We start from the raw sequence: 19,751 nt of genomic DNA, 5'->3' as shown, positions 1-19,751 counted from the left end.
CTATCTATCTATCTATCTATCTATCTATCTATCTATCTATCTATCTATCTATCTATCTATCTATCTATCTATCTATCTATCTATCTATCTATCTATATCTATATCTATATCTTTATCTATATCTATATCTATATCTATATCTATATCTATATAGATATAGATAGATAGATAGATAGATAGATAGATAGATAGATAGATAGATAGATAGATAGATAGATAGATAGATAGATAGATAGATAGATAGATAGATAGATAGATAGATAGATAGATAGATAGATAGATAGATAGATATGTGTATGTGTGTGTATATATGTATTTGCCAGTAGATTTTGAATCTAACACATACAGACACAGCTTTGATCGTTTTTTTCTTCTCAATATTACGAATACTATTAATGTACAGATTGAACTCAGAAAAGAATACAGTGAAACAAGTTTTTCGACCAGGGCCTTTACATTTGTGAATATGAAATTTGGCCAAAATGTGCAAGAGATTTTAAAGCAAACCGGAGAACTTTTGTAAATTCTTTCATATCCGACCCAACAAGACATCTTTCCTTGAAAAAAATAAATAAATAAACAAGAATCAACTTTGTCATGGATGAAATCACAAATCTTATGCCAAATCACTTTAATTTGAAGACAATACCAGAAAAGATGGTTGACCGTTTCATGGGAATTGCAGCAACAACTAAAGAGTGTGTCAATGTTCAATAAAACCTATTTTGAATCAAAATTTTAGCTGAGTCAATTCTGTGGATAATCTTAAAATAATCTTCTTTTACTTTATTGGAATATAAGAATTTATTAAGGGTTTGCCAAACCTCCTTCCATGCAATATCTTCTACAAACATATTCCAATAAGACATTTTCTGAGGTAGTGAAGGGGGTCTAAGGGCAGGGATGTCCAGTTTGGCTTAGTCAGTTTGTTAGTTCATTCATATAGTATTTATATAGTTTTTTAATATTTAATTCTATGTATTCATGATCCTTTTGATTTTATGTTTAACTTTTTCAATTACCGTCACGAAGCCCATCGAGATGATTGTTGTTGTGAATTTGGGCTATACAAATAAAATTGAATTGAATTGAATTTGGATTTGAAATAATGTTCTAATGGATTTCTTGTTTTTACTGGGATAAATAGACAGACATATTTTCCCCACATGACTATTTTTGGGAGAGAGCAGAAACGGCTCCCCAACATTAACTCTATGTTGAAATTTAAACAGTATGCATACCCCAGTATGCAAACACTTTAGAATTTTCTAAAGGGGGAACAGGGGTGTTAAATTTAGAAAGAAATTCCTCATATGTTAAAATTAAGAAGAGGTAATATGAAGACGTATAGTGTTCCAAATGGAGTTGTGATTTCTGAAAAGTTGTTTCAACCAATTCATTTGAAAGGTTTAAGTTATAATTTAAGGTATAAAAATCAAGGAAAAAGAGGGCCACTTTTGTCATAAGAGTTCATGAGAACATTTTTCTTGAAGTAATGTGTTCTGTTTTTCCACAGGAAATTCAAAAGCCTTTTGTCAATTTATGAGCTCTAAAATAAATAGATGATCATTTCATGGTGTGTTTAGCCAATAAGTATCTTCAACAGCAGGTTAGTTGGAAAACATGAAAGAAACCAGCCCTCTGCTACTGGACTTTGACATTTGTGGTTTCATTAAATTCATTTTTCGAGCAAAAAAGAAAACCAAAAAAAATCTGTTTGTATATTAAAATCTGAAGTTTCTGTTTATTCTTTCATGTAGTCATTGCTCCCAATCTTTACATTTTCTTTTTTGTGTAAAATTGAGCAAAATTGTTGTTTTGGTCATTCATGTGATTAGTTTTTGTAAAACTGTGTTTTTGCAGTTGGAACATCAAATGCAACCAAACCGTTTCTCCAGAAAAGTTGATAAATTGATCAGAGCAGGAGATGGTGGAGGACGAGCTGGTGGAAAACACTTCAGGACAGCCTTTAACATAAAAACCATCTCCAGTCCAGGATGATGGAGGAGCTGATGCAGACATTCAGCTTTATTGTAGGAAAACTCCACAAAGAAAGAAATCAAATCACAGCTAGAATTTTCCTTACATGGAGCTCTAGTTTGGGCTTAGTTTGTTTTTATTGAGTCACAAGCTGTACACAATCCTGATAAATAGGAATGATAAAGTCTGAACTGACCCAGAAGAAAGATCTGGTCCTCCTTTAGGTCTCCAACCCTCCAGTGATGGAAGTTCAAAGTGGGAGGAGTCATCTTTATGAAGTCCATTAGAATCATAGAAGTTCTAGATTATATATATATAAATAAATACTTAATTCTAAATGATCTAAATTTTAAAGGAAATGAACTGAAAGTGCTGACTCAGCACGGATCAAAGGAGACAGAGATGATTTCCTGGAATGAAGAAAACATCAAACATCATGATGTGATCTGGAACTGAGCTGTTCTTCAGAAGATCCTCCCAAACATGGAAACTGTTGCTGCAACACGTGAAGGTTTGGTTCTGTTGCTAGTGAGATCTGATGGATCAGAACCAGACTTCTGTCAGCTGGAACTGGGGCTTCTTCCAGACCATGTGACCTCATGGACAAAGTTCCAACATGGTTTCAATGAAATGTGGAGGTTTTCCAGGAAACTTTCTGCACTAAAGAAAAAATCTTCCAGAACAGCTTCAAGCTGCAGAAAAACTGTTTCCATCATTCTGAAGACATTTCTTTAGGCTTCATGTGAAGAAAACAAACTGTTTGAAAAGATGAAAACAAAAACAAATACGTTTCTAGAAGCTGCAGATGCAGTTACAAAGAACAGCCAGCAGGTGTCTCACTGTGGGAGTCTCTGGAGTTGAAAAATGACTTTTCTTTGGTGGAATTCAGTCTTTTTGATGAAAGACAAACAGGAAGGCAAATACTTGTTCTCATAATATTGGATCCAAATGTTGGTAGAAAGTAAAGCAGCAACAATCAAATGAGCAGCAGGTCTTTTTAGTTCATCTCTCACTAGAATGAGATCCAGACTGAAGCTTTTGGAAACTTGGATCATTCCAGCTGAAACTCACTTGGATCAACTGTGGACATTTCTGGAGATTTCAGGACGTGGATTCAACAAATCCCAGTTAGTTTGCTAAGAAAAAGAAGTAAACTCATTTACTGAAACTCTGGGATGTTTGAAATCCAGTTTCTAGGTCTGGAAGCTGAAAAATGTGTGGAGCTGCTGAGAATCCATCATCCTCTGTAAACGCTGGATCTTCATCCCTGAAAGTCCATGTAAAGAGAAGAAATGGTTGCTCCTCTCCACACTAGAGACAGGAACAAGAACAGGCTTTGCTTTTGAAAAAATGTTCCTGAATTTTGACTGATGAGCTTATTATTTGTCAAACTTTTTAGTTGTTGTCTCTATTTGTTCTGGATTTGAGAGCAAATTGATGCAAACTGATGCAAAACTGAGGAATTCTGGGAGTCAACAGATCAGCTGAAGGTCAGACGGCGGCCGCTCCTCTTCAGTTTTACTGGCTGCTGGGTCACCTGGTGGTAAATCCTCCATGAAACACAGAAGGATAAAGGTGAAATGTGAAAAAGGAACAGATGACTTGTTTGGAGGCAGTGGTCTTCATGGATTTCAAAATGTTTGTCATTGAGAGTTTCTCCAAACATTTTAGGTGACAGTTTACAGAATTCAATTCAGGGATTCTCTTAAATAGACATTTAATCTGAGCAGAACTTCAGACTCTTCCCCCTTCACGTTCCAAACAGGAAGTGCCTCTTGGCTCCTAGAAGCCAAACTCCCATTGAATTTTATAGAGAAATAAACAGCTGTTACTCAGTAATTCTATTGGTCAAAATAACCATTCTTACTCTGATACCTTTTTTACATCTTCTTGCTAATCCTAATCATAATATTTTTACATGATGTTATTTTTTATTTCAAGTTATTCAAGTTAAAACTGACTCATCAGATGCCCCCACCTTGAACGTTCAAAATGTTTGATTGACGGATTCTTCTGGGTCCATTTTCAGTGGAAGAGGTGTGGACTTCCAACTGCAGCAGTTGACATAAAAATGTTAACTTAAACCAATCATTGCTTACTGTACATGTGTATTTGTTGTATGTCTGATCTTGTTCGGGTTGTACTGGAACTAATCTTGTATGTCAGTGTAAAAGCTGTGCAAACAACAATAAAAGCTATTCTATTCTATTCTATTGTATTTTATTCTATTCTTGTCGTCTGGCTCCATCCTTATCCATCAGCAAAACGGTGACTGAATTGATTTCTTTTTGGTTAGAGCCAGAGATAAGACAATTTCTATGGCTTAGTCCAGCTATCTTGTACAGTCAATTGGTCCTCCTTTGGGTTGTCTCTTTGCATCTGAGCAGACTTCCTCTAGAGGTCAGAATTGGACAAAAACGACAGATGGCAGAACTTAATCCTTGTGCTATCCTAGGCACTTTTAACATTGGGAGTTGGGTCATCTAGACCCACTAGACAGTGCTCTGAACCTTTTTTCTTCAATGATTTGTGATCTTCACCGGTGTCCATGGATTACATGAAATCTTTCCACCTTTATCCACCTTTGTCAGGGTAGGGAGAACACGTCAAAGTAAAGGTGGGGTCATCTAAGATAGCACAAGGGTTAAACACTAAAGAAACAACAAAAAAATCTCTCTGCAGAATGGAAAAAAGTGTGGTTTCAGTGAGTGGACAGCATCTTCACACTGCTACTTCCAATGGTTTCAGTTTGGAACGGCTGGATGTTGCTTCATGAAGATCTACAAGAAAAGCTGCTCTGCTTCAGAAAGTGGTGTTTGGTAAAAAGTTAGAGACGTTTCAGAGCTGAAACAGGCAGATTTTAGAAAGACATAACATACTCAATATGACTGATGAACCAATCAAATAAACGGACGGAGCTCTGTGATCTCACCTCAGTCCTGAAATCAGCAGTCAGAACTGGACCTGAGGTGTCCATCTTTGGAACCTGCAGAGAACCAACAAACAGCAGAAACCCACACTGTGGGAAAGACTCCACACTTCTGACTGATGTTCACGTCCACTTTATTCTTCACAGTAAAGATTAGAACAGAACACTGAGAACTAAACAGAACAGAGGAACAGTTCTAATGTCTACTAGAAAACATAAATCACAAGAACACCAGACAGAAACACCAGTCTGGTCTTTATCTGCCTCTTCCTTAATACGGTATATTTTTAAAATGTTACCTTCACAAAACTGTTATTTGATAAGATGGCTCAACAAAATATAAACTGCAATTATTTTGTTTTAAAACACTATTGAAATGTTCACGAATTACATAAAATGTTAGATTTAGGGACATGTAAAAATAATTCTAGTGTTGTCATGGTAACACACAGAATTAGACAACCTTGTCTCATCATGAATTACAACCATTCAATCTTACGGTCAAAATAGAAAACAACATATTTCTATTTATAGATGTGTAAAAAAAGAAATTTCAAGAACAACTTAAATATTTTTGTCAATCAATACAAAAAGCCAAACTCATAATGTACAGAATTATTACAAATGAAATGTATTCATCCATTATTTTTTATCAATGTCATTATTGTGGCTTATAGATTATGAAAACCTAAAAAATAGAAAATTTGAAAATTATTACATTATATCAGAAGATAAAAAAAAGGATGTTTTCAGCACCCATGTCAGAGTTCAGAAAACTGTTGCTTTCTATGCATTCAATAATCACCTGTGCCTCCTTTAATTTGAATGGCTGCGTTGATGTGGTATGGAGGCCATCAACCTGTGGCTCTGTGTTCATGTAATGAAAGTTCAGGTTGCATTGATAGTTGACTTCAGGTCAACTTCATTGTTGGATCTGCTGTCTCATCTTCCTCTTCACAACCCTTCATAGATTTTTTTTTATTGGGTTCAGGTCAGACTTTGCTGGTTGATCAAACAGTAACATCCTGGTCGTTTTGTTGGAAAATAAAATTGTTGACAGCTTGTCTGTAGACTGTAGTGTAAAGTGCTTTCGAATCTATTTTATTCTACCAAGTGAGAGAGCCAATATCATGCCATCCTTAGGCCTTTCAGGGTAAACTACATATCCATATATATGTTAACCTTTGGCACACTCAGGGCATTTTAAATAAAATATGAGTTATTTTTACAGCTTGGAAGTAAGACGGCTTGATCTCTGAGGCACCGCTTTTCGCTCAATGGGACTGCTGCCCATTTCATGACATCAACCTAGTAGTTCTTCGTAAATTTCCAGCCTATTTTTTAAAAAAAGGGGGGGGGTAACCTTTTCACAATATTTCTTCCTTCCCATTAAAAGCATTAATGTCTTTTCTTCACAAGTCCAACGCTGTTAGTTTTTCTTTCCTTTTTTTAAGTAGCAAAATTTAACTTCATTCTTCATTACAATTTTTGTGTAGAAAAAGGCTTCTCTCCTGTATTCTCACATGTTCTCATGTGTCTTTTGAGACTAGACACATCACTAAAACCTTTATTACATTCTTTACATAAAAAAGGCTTTTCTCCTGTGTGAGTTCTCATGTGTCTTTTGAGACTTGATACAAGACCAAAACTTTTATCACAATCGTTACAAGAAAAAGGCTTATCTCCTGTGTGAGTTTTCAAGTGTCTTTTCAGACTAGATATTCGAGTAAAACCTTTGTCACATTCTTGACACGAAAAAGGCTTCTCACCTGTATGAGTTCTCATATGTATTTTAAAATTATAATTATTAATAAAACTTTTTTCACATTCTTTACACGAAAAAGGCTTCTCACCTGTGTGAGTTCTCATGTGTATTTTGAAATTATGATTACTAATAAAACTTTTATCACATTCCTTACAAGACAAATGCTTCTCTCCTGTGTGAGTTTTCATGTGTGATTTGAGATGATATCTTTGACTAAAATTTTTGTAACATTTGTTACACGTAAATGGCTTCTCTCCTGTGTGAGTTCTCGTGTGAATTCGGAACTTAGACCAGTACCCAAAACTTTTGTCACATTCCTTACAGACATAAGGATTTTCATCAGACTCGGTTCTCTTGTGGACAGAAACATTGTGTGCAATTGTTCTCTTACCAGACTTGATAGAGGAAAGTCTATTTTCTCTTGGGGATTGTTTGCTTTTACTACCCAAATTATCCATCTTGAAATTTTGTCTAACTTTAGAGTCACACTGACTTGCTGACTTGTGAGAGCTGTCCACATGTTGGACATGTCTTCTGTCTCTTCTCTTCCTCTGATCTCTGTTCTGTGGGTCTGTCTCTTCATCTGTTGTTGATGTTGATTCTTCATGTTGGTTTCCTTCGTCATCCTGGCAATCAGTTACATTAAAGCTCTGCTGATTGCTTCGATCTGCTTCACTGTTCTCATCTTCCTCATAAGTAGGAATCTCCATCAAGGTATCAGTCTCCTGCTTCAGATCCAGCTGCTCTTCATCCTGACTGATGCGGAACCCTTTTTGCTCCTCCTTTGTCAGAAGAGGTTGTGGTTCTTCTAGTTTCTCTTCTTTAATCTGTGGAGGCTCTGATTCCTCTCGTTCCTCTTTAATGTGTCGAGGTTCTGGATCTTCCTGCTCCTCTTTAATCTGTGGAGGTTCTGGTTCCTGCAGCTCCTCTTTAATCTGTAGAAATTCTGGTTTCTGCAGCTCCTCTTTAAACTGTGGAGGTTCCTCATGTTCCACTCTGAAGTTTTGCTGTTTCCAGATATCTTCCTCTTCATTTACCCAATGCTGGGGGAAAACTGCAGGGACACAAACACAAAAATGAATTGGCCCTGTTATTTCTTTTATTGCTCGGTTAAATACCAAATAAAATTCGAGCCAGAAGCCCTATGCTTGTTTGCATCTGTGTGCGCTGTGAGCACTACATCCAATCAAATTAGGCCTGTGTTGGTTTGAACCAAAATGTGCAACCATATTGCAGGACAACCAATAAAGCCGATCTGTTACTCTCTGTTCACCCAAGTATTTCTGTTCTGGTTTATTAAAAGATCTTTGTTTACAAGATCTTTTTTTTGTTGAAGGGTCAATAATACCCTAAAAAGTTTTATTCTATTTTAGTTAAACATATAAAATTAAATCTGCATGCACATCCCCTTGAATCAATGTTTCCTAAATTGATATAAATGCCCCCCCCCCTCCCCCGAGTACTTTTGCCAGCAAGCCAACAGAGGAAATTTTAAAAATCAAGGCTAAGGAAAGGCACATTGAAAACATAGACAGATCATATTCACAACAGAAATGTTGGACTTAAAACAAAATATAAAAAAAAAAAAAAATTTGGGTGCAAAAAGTGTTATTTTGTGCACAACTTTTTCTTTACGCATATGGACAATTATCTTACCCTACATCCTTGTTACTATGCCTATGTTCAAGTCTGTCTGCATCATCCACTTTCATGTTTTTTGGAGTCTGACTGAACCATTACAGATTTAACATACTTACTTGGTCCAAACTTTATAAAAAAATGTGCTGGAATGAGATATGAGAAAAAAATCAGTAGTTGGAAAATATATTGGGTTCATATGTTTGTAAATCTAACTCTAAAAATGTCTCACAAGCCACAGAATGAATCATTGGTCTGTAATGAGGGGATTTAAAATCCAGACAATTGTGGCAACTCCAGGTTTTCACAATTGCAAACAATATGAACTGGGTCTTTGTTATGACGAATTCATTTTGGATTTTTGAAATGGGGACGTACAAGCTCAGTGGCAATTTAACTACCAGGAGTAGTCATTCGTTTACATACCATGGAAGAAATTATGATTTCTTGGTCATTTTTAATAGAATATGAATGACAACACAAATTCCACTCATAGTTAGTTAATGGTTGGGTGAAGCCATTTATTGTCAAAAATTCAGTTTCCTCTTTTTAAATCCAAATGACAACAGAAACTTTCCAAATGACCCTGTTCAAAAGTTTATATATCCTTCTGCCTTTGAACTGAAAATATGCACACAAGCTGATCCAAAAGGATTTGAATGACAGTTAAAGGTAACTCTCCTCACCTGTGACTCATCTGCCTGTAATCATTTGGTACAAAAGGTCTTGAAGTTTCTGAGTTTCCAACAGACCCTTACATCTTTCATTCAGTACTGCACTGATATTTTAGGATCCTGCGGAAAGCTAAAGAGCCGTCAGAAGATCTACTGGAAAAGGTAACTGAACAGTACAAAACAGCGAGGGATATAAGAAGATATCCAAGGAAGGGAGAATGTTCTGTTGAAACCAAACCACACTCACAAACATTTCTGCCACAACTGCCAGAAAAAAAAAACATTAGGAATGAGGAGAAAACCTCACAAATAACTTCAGCTGTGATCTAGAACTCTCTGAAAAACTGTCTTGGATGTTGGCGATGTGGCTGAGCTGGAGGTGTTTGTCTGCGATCCTTTTTACTGTAATTTTGTGCTGAAGAAGAACAGCTTTTCACTGAAATCAACTGGAAGTCGCTGTGGCACTGTAATCCTCGCCCGGATGGAAAGATGACGGCGTTTCAAAAAGCGAAAGCAAAACCTTCTTTTGTAAGCGTTACTGCCATCAGTTGAATGGTGACTGCAGAGATGCTTCTCCACGCTAATCGTTAATCCATCACTCAAGATCGCCTTTTTTTTGTCAGAGTTTGTTTTCCAGCTTCCTCCACTTGTGAACTATGGATTCATTCATCTTGAATTCTCTGCAGCTGCTCCATTGTCCCTCCGTGTAGCTGATAGCTTGCAGTTTAAACTATGCTTGTTGTAAACAATGTTGTTCATGCCCACACTTCCCTCCCCTGTTCTCATGCTGTCTTCTTCTACGTCCCACAACAACACAATCGGCGCACCGCCTCATAGGGCGCCCCTTACATTTTGGAGAGAATATTAGACTTTCAAATGCGCCTTATGGCCGTGCCACAGTAAAGAACAAATCTGAGGATATCAAGAAGTTTCAAGATTGATTTCCTGCTGGAGGAAGTTAGAGCCATGAAGATCCAACATGGACTAGAGCTGAGCGATATGATAAAACTAGATTTTTTTTCATTCCAAATTCTATTTTCGATTTTAATTGATTTTTTTCTCCCTCCTTTTACTTTTACAAAAATTACAAATGACAGACTATATTTAACAAAAACTATTATTTTTTTTAATATATCCTTTGGAAATTGGCTCTAACACAAAGTTCAACAAAATGCAAGCTGTAAAAACGTTTGTGCCGCAGATTCAGCAGATATTTTGTGAGCTACCGCTAACTTGAGCTTCTCATGAAGAAAAATGTTTCTAGCTCTCGACAGTGTGTGTGTTTCAGGTGTTGAAACAAGTTTGTCGTACTCCCACCGAGTTTAATCTTGGGTAGTGGGTTGTTATAGTTGTGGCCGTATTTAGTTTAGTGTTTTGCGTGTTTTAGTTCTATCAGAGTGGGACTTTTGGGTTTTTGTGGATCTTTATGTGTCTGATTTGTTGATTACTTTCAGGTGTGGTGATGGAAAGCGTGTGGCTTCCATTGGACCCAAGCCGATGGAGGCAGCCTTTAAGAGCACCGTGTGGACCTCCAGCCTGCGAGGAGGAAGCTTTGCTACAACCCGTCTCCACTGCAGCTTAATGATCTTCTCTACCTGATATGCCGTCTGTGTCACACTGTGTAGTTCTTTGTGGGTTTGTGTTCAGGCCCACTCTATGTAGTCTCTTGTTTGGTATAATTGCTCAGACGGTTCACTCGGTCTTCCGGCAGAGATCCCGGACCACGCAGGGTAAATGGCGTATACTTATATAGCGCTTTCTACCTTCTTTCGAAGGCCCAAAGCGCTTTACAGTCACAGTCCCATTCACCCATGCACACACACATTCACACACTGATGGCGGCTCCGCTGCCGTACACTGGCGCCAACCTCCCACCAGAGGCAAGGTGGGGTTCAGTGTCTTGCCCAAGGACACTTCGACACATGGGCGTGCAAGGCAGGAATCGAACCTGCAATCTTACGATAATGGGTCAACCGCCCTACCGCTGAACCACACCCACCAGGGTCCGGACATGAAGAAAGTCCTCCCCGGCACCCCCGGCGAAGAGCGCCCTCTCCCTTCCCGCCTGAGCCCACGGAGCACAGAGATGTCAGCGGAGCAGTCGGTCCTGTTTTCGCTCCAAAGCCTTCTCTGGAGCGAAACACCTTCTATGCATGACGTAAGACCAGAGCAGTAGTGTCACACGATCTGAATAAACTGTTTACACGCAAAACGATTGGATCAACAATCGGCATTACCCACCTATCTCGATCGGAAAGAAATTTTGATCCGAACGAGTCTGATCGGTGCAGACTATTCAGAACGGCGTGTTCCCATGACGCATTTTTCTTCCAATCAGGCGTTCTTCCCGATTACTTTTGTCCATGTAAACGCAGCTACTGACAGTAAAGATGCAGCTCTCCGAAAGGGTGCTTTTATCAGTTCAACACTGGCTCTGAAATGTTATGGCCACGTCTTAAAGTCAGATCTGTGTCTTCACACGGTGCCTGCGCTTGTAAATATATTGCACAAGCTTTTTTTTTCTCAGCCTTGCAGAAGAAGCTGTTCTTTGCTTGCTGCAGTTTTCATGTCTCCTCATTGCGAGAGACAGACGTTACTCAAAACAACAGAAGCCGAAGAGAGCAAAGAGCTGGAAAAAAATCTGTATTTTCTCAAAAATAAACCGTCTAAAACACAAATTCTAATTAATTTATAAAATTGATTTATCGCCCTGCCTTACCACTAATAATCAGTTTCGGCCCCGAAAAATCATACCGGTCGATCTCTAGTGTGAATGAGTTCGTTTGTGAACAGACCCAACCCCTTTTGACCAACATCTATATTTGGAAGTAATATTGATCAATTTTACCCCCTCCAACCCACTTTTCCCCACCTCTAACGTCCTTCGCTCTCCTTCTCTTTTCCAACTGGTCCAACAAGAAATGTATAGAAATACAATAAACAAAAATAAACTTTAGCAACTTCCACTAGAATATGTAGGTCTAAACAACTTGAACCGGAAGTGGCGTTGCTTTCTGATTTATCACAACATACTCGATGTTTCAGGCTGAGATTGTGTTTAATCAGTGTATTGTGTTTAAACTGCAAAGCCCCTTTACTATCGGCAAACTTTGTGTTCCCCGCAGTTCTGGGCTAGCTGCGGCAGTATTCGATATTCATTTAGTTCGACTGCTTATAGTACCTCAGCCAGCTGAATTCTTTCAGCCAGTCTTCTCGAAAATGGTCAGTGCTTTTTTCGCCACACCAACCTCTTACTCTGCATCATCATCCGATGGTGAGACTGTAGACTCTGGCACTGGTACACTATGGAATCGATTCTGTAGCATAATTAAATATAAAAGTCAAAAGCAGAAATGCTTTTTCATTTTCAAAATTAAGCTGCATTTTTTGACTCAAAATTAAAATGAAAAGTCAATCCTTCAAAATGCTTTTTCATTTTATACTTAAAAACCACTTACTCTGTGTCATAATTAAAATGAAAATGCAAAGAGGGGATTGCATTTTCATTGTCACATCCACCCTGCGAACATTGTCGCAATATTCATTTCGAAAAAGCATTTCCATTGCTATCTCTGTGTGTCCGCCTGCCAAGAGACACAGAAACACCAGGAGCAGTGTAGCTTTGTGTTAGCGGCAGGGAAGAGGGCTTTGCGGTGGTTGTGGTCCTCCTTCGGACGCACCGCGGACAAGCTTTTTTTCTTCGGACCGGCAGCCGTCTTCGCATAGCGGAGCGCAAAGCTCCGATCGCAGAAGGCGGAAATGCTGCTACGATCTGAGAAACCATCATATGAATGTGTTTCCAGTGGTGTCTAGAACTGCTTTTGACTTTTATTTTTGATTGTGCTACAGAATCGCTTCCATAGTACACTAGCCGCAGGTCGGAAGAACGAATAAATAGTTCGCTTGCTCATAGCTCAGACGCACGTACAAATCCGGTTGTGATCATGATGTCTGCCTCCGTTTCCTTCCCAGAGATGTTTACGCCCGCTGGATTATCTCCCCCTCGAAGCATTTTAACCACTTACAGTGACCGTTCCCTATTCTTCTCACACGCATTTGCCGCCTCAGGCATCCCTCAATGAGAGTGTGTGCTCGCGTCTCATGAGTATGTGTGCGAGTGTGTGTGTGTTTGCGTGCGTGTGCGCTCACGTCTCATTGATCATTTTATTGCTCATTTCATTGATCATTGACGTGCCCCTTCCACGTTTAATGTATAAAAAAAAATCGGAGGGTGGGGGAGGCAAATTTACTGGTAGCACATGTGCGACTGGGTGTAAAATTCAGTCGCGCACTCTCAAATTTTGGTCGCAGTCTGGAGCCCTGCTAATATCAATTAATGGACTCCTGAGGTGGCCTGTGAAACGCTCACATGTAGCATCAGATGCCACGGAGAACCTCTGAGAATCTGTTTAGGTAGAGTATCGATCGTTTGAAAAAGAAATTTGGTCATTTTTGTTTTATTTAATTAAGTAGAAAAGTGCAAGATTCTTGTTTGCTTTACTGAAATACTGTACATGACAGGCGTTCAATACGGCAATTGATCGGTAAGTCATGAAGAATGTGAGAGGATATTGTAGGCCATCAGAGATGACCAAAAAAAACAAAAAAAAGATAAAATAAAGATATTATTGTTCAAAGTGCTATCAACCAATCATCCTCCTCACTATTAAGTACATCATTTGATTGGCATGCAGAGCAACCAATCAAACATTTCCATAAGGGGTCGACCAGTTATGGCCTAGGCTTATTATGAAGACGAATATTTGTTCTTTTGACTTATGAGGGTCAACCATTTTTTAATCGGGCTGTGCTGTTCCCCTGCCAGAATTTGTTTCCCCAGTCTCTTTCATCGTTGATTTGTTTCGTAACAATCATATTTTGCCCCAAAAAGTGAGAAAAAAAATAATAAAATAAAAAACAAACAAAAAAACTGGGTGTTTCTGATATACTTTATTTTGCAGCTTTTGGGGACTTTATTGTCATATTTGCATTGTTTTCCACATATTCTATGCAAAACGACAGATTTTGTGTAAAAAAATAACTTTTTTTAAAGCTAATTTAAATGAAAGAAACACAATTTACTTACACTTATTTAAGTAACTTTGTTATGGAAGTATTAAACATGACAAACCCTCACAAGAATAAAGTATATCGTAGACATCCATTTTCTTTTTACTCTATTTGGTCGATTGCTACTAAATAAATCAACGCAACCAGAAGTCATGTCACGACAGGGGAAACATTTTCTAGCACAACAACACGGTTCGATATTAAAGTGGTTATTTTGGCTGAGGTGTAGCCACACCCCTCTGTCTCCAGCATTGATCTGATTGGTTCTGCAAACCACACATTCAGTTGTCACCATACTAGCTGTGACTTTAAACATGCCCATGCAAATGTCTGTTGACGCCGTTCATATAGTGTTAAACCATGAATGGTAGTGCTTTCACAGCTGAGAAAAAAACATCATGGACGTCTCAAATGCGCAGTGGCGGGGATGACTTCACATTGATTTCCCATCAGGCTTTTATTTACACTCTACCACCCAACTACCCCTGGCTGCAGCCTGCAGAATTGCACAACATAGTGGAATGCTGAAACGCTGAGGAATGTGAACATGCTGTGGAATGTTAACCCCGCCCATGCTGAGCCCGTCTTCTTCTTTGGTTTCACAAGTTTCCATGTGCAATATTGCCACCTACCGGTTTTTAAGTAGCTTTTCCTTACCGTGAAGGGGGGGTCTAAGGGCAGGAATATCAGTTTAGATTAATCTGTTTTGTTAAAGTTTAGTATTAATCCTAATGCATTCTTTGTATTAATGATCGCTTTTTCATTGTATGTTTACCTTACAATTAATTCTCAATGAAGCCCATTGAGACGTCTGCAATTCGAATTGGCGCTAAATAAAAAGAAAATATTTAATTGAATTAGAGAATTTATACAGTGATTGCTGTCTTCTTATGCCTTTTACAAGTTTCCATGTGCATGTTTTAGGGAGGTAATAAATTTTGTCTGGCCTCACGGACTCAAAAAAATAACTCATTGGATGAACTCAATTTAATTGTGGGCAGGATTTCCATCCAATAAATATAAGTAACCCCACCTCAAAGAAAATTCTTCCATGTAACGAAATATAATTGAGGAAAGTTTTCACTTTTGAAAAGTCGAAGGATTTGAAGGACCAAAAGTCATACCAGGCATTAGACGAAGGAGTTGAACATTTTAATAGTTGAATGGTTAAAATAGGTGAAAAATTGTAGCCATAAGACGGCAAAAAGAATAAATAAAGAGAAACAGGAAAACAGCATTTAACAGCATGCCCCTTACTTGAACTCAATTATTTTGGATTACAGTAAACCCTTGTTTTTCGCGGGGGTTACGTTCCAAAAAGACCTTGTGACAGGCAAAATCCGTGAAGTAGAAACCTTTATTTTTTTAAACTATTATTATACAATTAAATACTCTATTATACATTGAAAAGAAAGAACAAACCACTTTACAGGCTCAAGCATTTGTTTCACAAATAAAAGTACTTTAGAAACCTTTTTTTCAACAAATAACTCTGTACTGTAATAATAATAATTTTAATGAATGTGAACAGAAGGCTTCAAATCGCGGAGATTAGCCCCGCCCACCGCGACCCGAGTATTGGATTAAACGGGAGAAAATTTAAAATGATTATGAAAAAAATACAAAGTACAGTGGGACAAATAGTGACTCAGGTGTATTTCACTGCTCTACAGACTGAGCCGCTGCATCCTGACTCCGCTCTGCAGTGTTTTCTATTTTGAAGCCCGTGGTGCAGCTGTGTTTGTTCGGGAGAAGAGCATAGTGATTGGCAGTTGTTGTCGCTCTTTTTTCTGCTTTGCAAAAAGATCCTTATACACCGACATGCCACCATCAAGAGAATTTGCACGTAGTAATGAAAATTTGGCACGCTGATTTAAGTACGTGCACATATTAAACTGCAACGTTATTGAGGCACAGGTAGAGAAGAAGCGGAGTGACTTTTTAGCCAATCAGAATGCAGAACACAATGCACGATGCAAATCCGTGAAGTAGCGAAACCGTGAAAAGTAAACCGCGTTATAGCGAGGGATCACTGTACTGGAGTTATAGGGGAAACTATTAATACATTTTGTTTTAGGTCAATTAAATGTAGATACATTCTTTTAAAATAAATATTTTTAAATAAAACAAACAGAAATTTATTGTGTTACATGAAAGAGGGGCTTGAATCATTATTTTGAGTGAAAAAAACATTGTACCATTCAAATTTTCCTCCCTCTGGTCTCTTTCTTCCTCATACAATTACCAATGACACAAAATGTGCTCCACTGATTCTTCCCCTTTCCTGCAATCACAACTGCTGTGATGAATGTGAATCAAATGCACGGGCTCAGCGTGGGCGGGGTTCACATTCCTCAGCGTTCCAGCATTCCACTACGTTGAGCCATTCTGCAGGCTGCAGCCAGGGCTTACTCCTACCACCAACAACCCCAAGCTAACATTAGCAGTGAAACCAAAACGGCAGCAACATTTGAGCTATCCAGCAGCACAGTTTGGATCCAGAGCAGCTCAGACGAGGAAAACAAAGACGTTCATGGATCTATTTGTCTGCAGGTGGATGCAGTGAACAAACCTGCAATGTGTAGCTGAAGCTGCGGGTTCCAGCTGCTATCCAGCAGTCTGCGGTGACGACAGAGCTCCTCCTCGTTCTGGACGATGGTTCCTTCAGCAGCAGAAAGTTGTTCTCTGACAGAACCTTCCTGAGGTTCTGAAGACATGGTTCCTGCTCCGATCTTCAGCTCCAACTCCCACAAACACCGCCGTCCTCTTCACTGCAGCTCCGATCGATCATCTGCTAGTCTCACAATCACAGCAATCCACGTTGTCTTTCCGTTCAACACTTCTTCACTCATTTACGACACTTTGGAAAATGCTGAGAGTTCCCACACGAACCACGTATCGTCTTTTCTGTCCAAAAACCTCACAAACGTCCCAACAAAACACAGCTGTCCTCTAAACAAAGCTAACACTGCTCGCGCTGTTCTTGTTCTCTGTTCGTAAACAGTTTTATGATGCATTAGCGCCACCAGCTGGTCTGGAGCTCGAAGTGAAATGTTTTCCTTCTTCGCATAAACTGTCATAAACAGCAACTAATAGCCTAAAAATGGAATAAAAGATACATAAATTAAACATTTAACAATAAATTACACGAATTGTTGATAAAGAGTAAAAAACAACACAATTTTAAAAACTGGAGTTGTAATAAAACCTTTAAATGTAACTTGGAGTAAGTTTATGCAGCTTCCAACAGGTTCAAAGGAACAATGAAATCTGTGAGCAGAAACCTCAGTGTGAGGGAGGAGGAGGAGCTTTCACCTGGAATCAAACCACCACCCAGTGGCGGTTTTTGATATGGGCGATGTGGGCGGTCGCCCAGGGCGGCACTTCATAGGGGGCGGCATTTGCCGTGCCTGAGGCGTTACACCTAATGTGCTACATACTATATTCAAAGAGGAAGCTTGGAGCTTTTAATTTGAAATTGCTTCAGCAGCCAACACTTAATGCTTTTTATTTGACGCATCAGACTCTTAAGAATGTCTTCCTCCTATTTGCTCTTCACACTTATGGTGCAAAAAAAAAAAAAGAATACCACAGAGTGAAACAACGTAAAACAGGCACATGAAAAGGAATTAGGCAGAACAAACACCCGTGCTCAACCCAATTTCGAAAAAAGCAGGCAATGGAGATTATTTCCCACAATTCTTTGCTCCGACACAGCAGACCCGATGCGCACGTGACCACCGCCCTCTGCTACAAGACGCTTTCGACCACACCTCTTTGCGGTAGTCTTTGGAACATAAGTCAAAAAACTCGAGAGGGGAGCGCAACTCGCCAGTGGCTGGCTGAATCACACTAACAGGTGATTGGGAGTCTTTTTCTATCTGACAATCAACTCTGGGCCGCAGCTGCGCCTCCCGTCATAGAGACGGAGCCGCGTGTGTCAGAGGGAAGGGAAGGGGAGGGGGAGGGGGAATGAGATCAGACCATTTTTTTAGGATTGAGTTTTTTTGGAGGATTTCTGCTGTTGGTGTTGCACAAATTTAGGGAAATGCCAAATATTTTCGGAGTAATCCCACTGATGAGTTCTAAGATTTAGTCTTTAATGTTTTATAAGACCTAAACATATTAATCACAATAAGTTTTATTTTTTAGATCTAATCCCTCTGATATGTTTCACAAAGACACACACAGGACGTCACACATTAAGAAATTATTGCTAAAAATGAAGCAGGAGTCCAGCTCTAAAAAAAAATTCTCTAAAAAATGATGAAAGAGCAAAAAAAATGGAATTATTTGATATAATTTCTTATTAATATTTCCAGGCTTTCTTTGCTTTTTGTCCTGCAGCATGTTCATATTTGTATAATTTTGACAGAATATATTTATATGGAGAACAAAATATTACAACTTATTTAAGGTTTAACTTGTGTTCCTGTTTTTATTCATATTTATGTTCAAAAAGTTCAGTTTAAAAGGTTTAAAAGTTTAGGTTTAGTGTGTTCAGTAAACATTTATCTTCTTCGGCCCATAACCTTAAGCGTGTTTTTAACTTAGGCCCCTGTGTGACTGAGTTTGACCCCCCTGTAATACGAGTCTAGAAAATCCATGCATTTTTTGAGTAAAATGGCTAAATAGAAGATAGGGAACACAACAGGATGTTGTCAAATTTTGTAAGTGTGCAGGGGGGGAGGGGGGGGGGGCGCTGGTGGGGTTTCTCGCCCAGGGAGTAAGTTAGTGTAGAACCGCCACTGCCACCACCACTTCCATTAGTGTGACAGCAGCTTCTCCACAGGACGCTGCAGATCCATTGCGGTCCATTTCCATTTTCTGGATGAAGGTGAGAAGAAGCAGCTCTGAAGAGAAGGACTCATGAGGATGAGGAGGACCACACTGCAGCGCCTCCTGCTGAAGCATCAGAGAGGTCTGCAGGAGCTCTTTCCACCACCAGCAACAACCTGAACCAAGCAGGACCTACAAGAAGTTCAGCCACTAAACTTCCACAACTCTGTCATTTCCTTTCAGAAGCTCTGAGTTCCGTCTGAGTCTGCAGAGATGCTGAGCTCCTCAGCTGCTGCAGCTCCCACAGTCACATGGAGGTCTGCAGACAGCAGCTGCAGCAGGAAGTCCAGGGGCCTCATTTATAAAACTTTGCGTAGGATTTGCGTCGGAAGTGGCGTACGGATGAAACATAGGACGTGCGTACGCACAGAAATATTCGGATTTATAAAACCGTGCGCACGCACATCATACGCATCTTTCCCTTAATAAATCACAACCAATTCTAAATGCAGCGCAGCTTTTGCGGCGTCATGACACGTCCATAGTTGCCCATAAATAGTCCGTGAAACGCCCACAAATTAATATTCATGGCTTGCTAAATCATGACAAACACAGAGGGGAAATCAAAAAAACGTAACTTCATTCAATGTGAAGTAGAAGTTATCGTTGGCGAGGTGGAAAAGAGGAGAAAAGTGTTGTTTGGAGGGCACAGTGTGGGCATTACTAATGCCAAAAAGGCACGCGAGCGGCAAACGGTGGCAGACGCCGTAAATGCTGTAGCCTCACAACCTAGGACCATGGCTGAAATAAAAAAGAAATCAAAGAAATGATCGGACTTCAAAGTCGAGGCAAAAAAACATCTAGCGCTGCATCGGCAGAGTGTGTCCGCCACGGGCGGGGGGGGGGGGGGGGGGGA

At 39.3% G+C, this 19,751-nt stretch overlaps 1 long non-coding RNA gene across 2 annotated transcripts; it reads right to left on the bottom strand.

The window, feature by feature from the left end:
- Window positions 1-287: 287 nt before the first annotated feature.
- Window positions 288-17,267, bottom strand: LOC144988219 (uncharacterized). 2 transcript variants are annotated; one of them, XR_013652064.1, is made up of 3 exons: window positions 16,629-17,077; window positions 4,913-7,728; window positions 288-4,031 (listed from the first exon to the last, which is right to left on the bottom strand). It is a non-coding gene; the product is annotated as an uncharacterized LOC144988219 (long non-coding RNA). The 2 variants fall into 2 exon arrangements; XR_013652063.1 differs by lacking the exon at window positions 288-4,031 and having other exon boundaries at window positions 5,027-7,728; window positions 16,629-17,267.
- Between the last annotated feature and the right edge of the window lie 2,484 nt (window positions 17,268-19,751).

The sequence above is a fragment of the Oryzias latipes genome, chromosome 2 (genome assembly GCF_053564925.1).
Source record: "Oryzias latipes strain Hd-rR chromosome 2, Olatipes_Hd-rR_3.1".
Classification (NCBI taxonomy): domain Eukaryota; kingdom Metazoa; phylum Chordata; class Actinopteri; order Beloniformes; family Adrianichthyidae; genus Oryzias; species Oryzias latipes.
The sequence above is the reverse complement of the archived record's forward strand: the minus strand, read 5'-3'. Positions and strand labels throughout refer to the sequence as shown.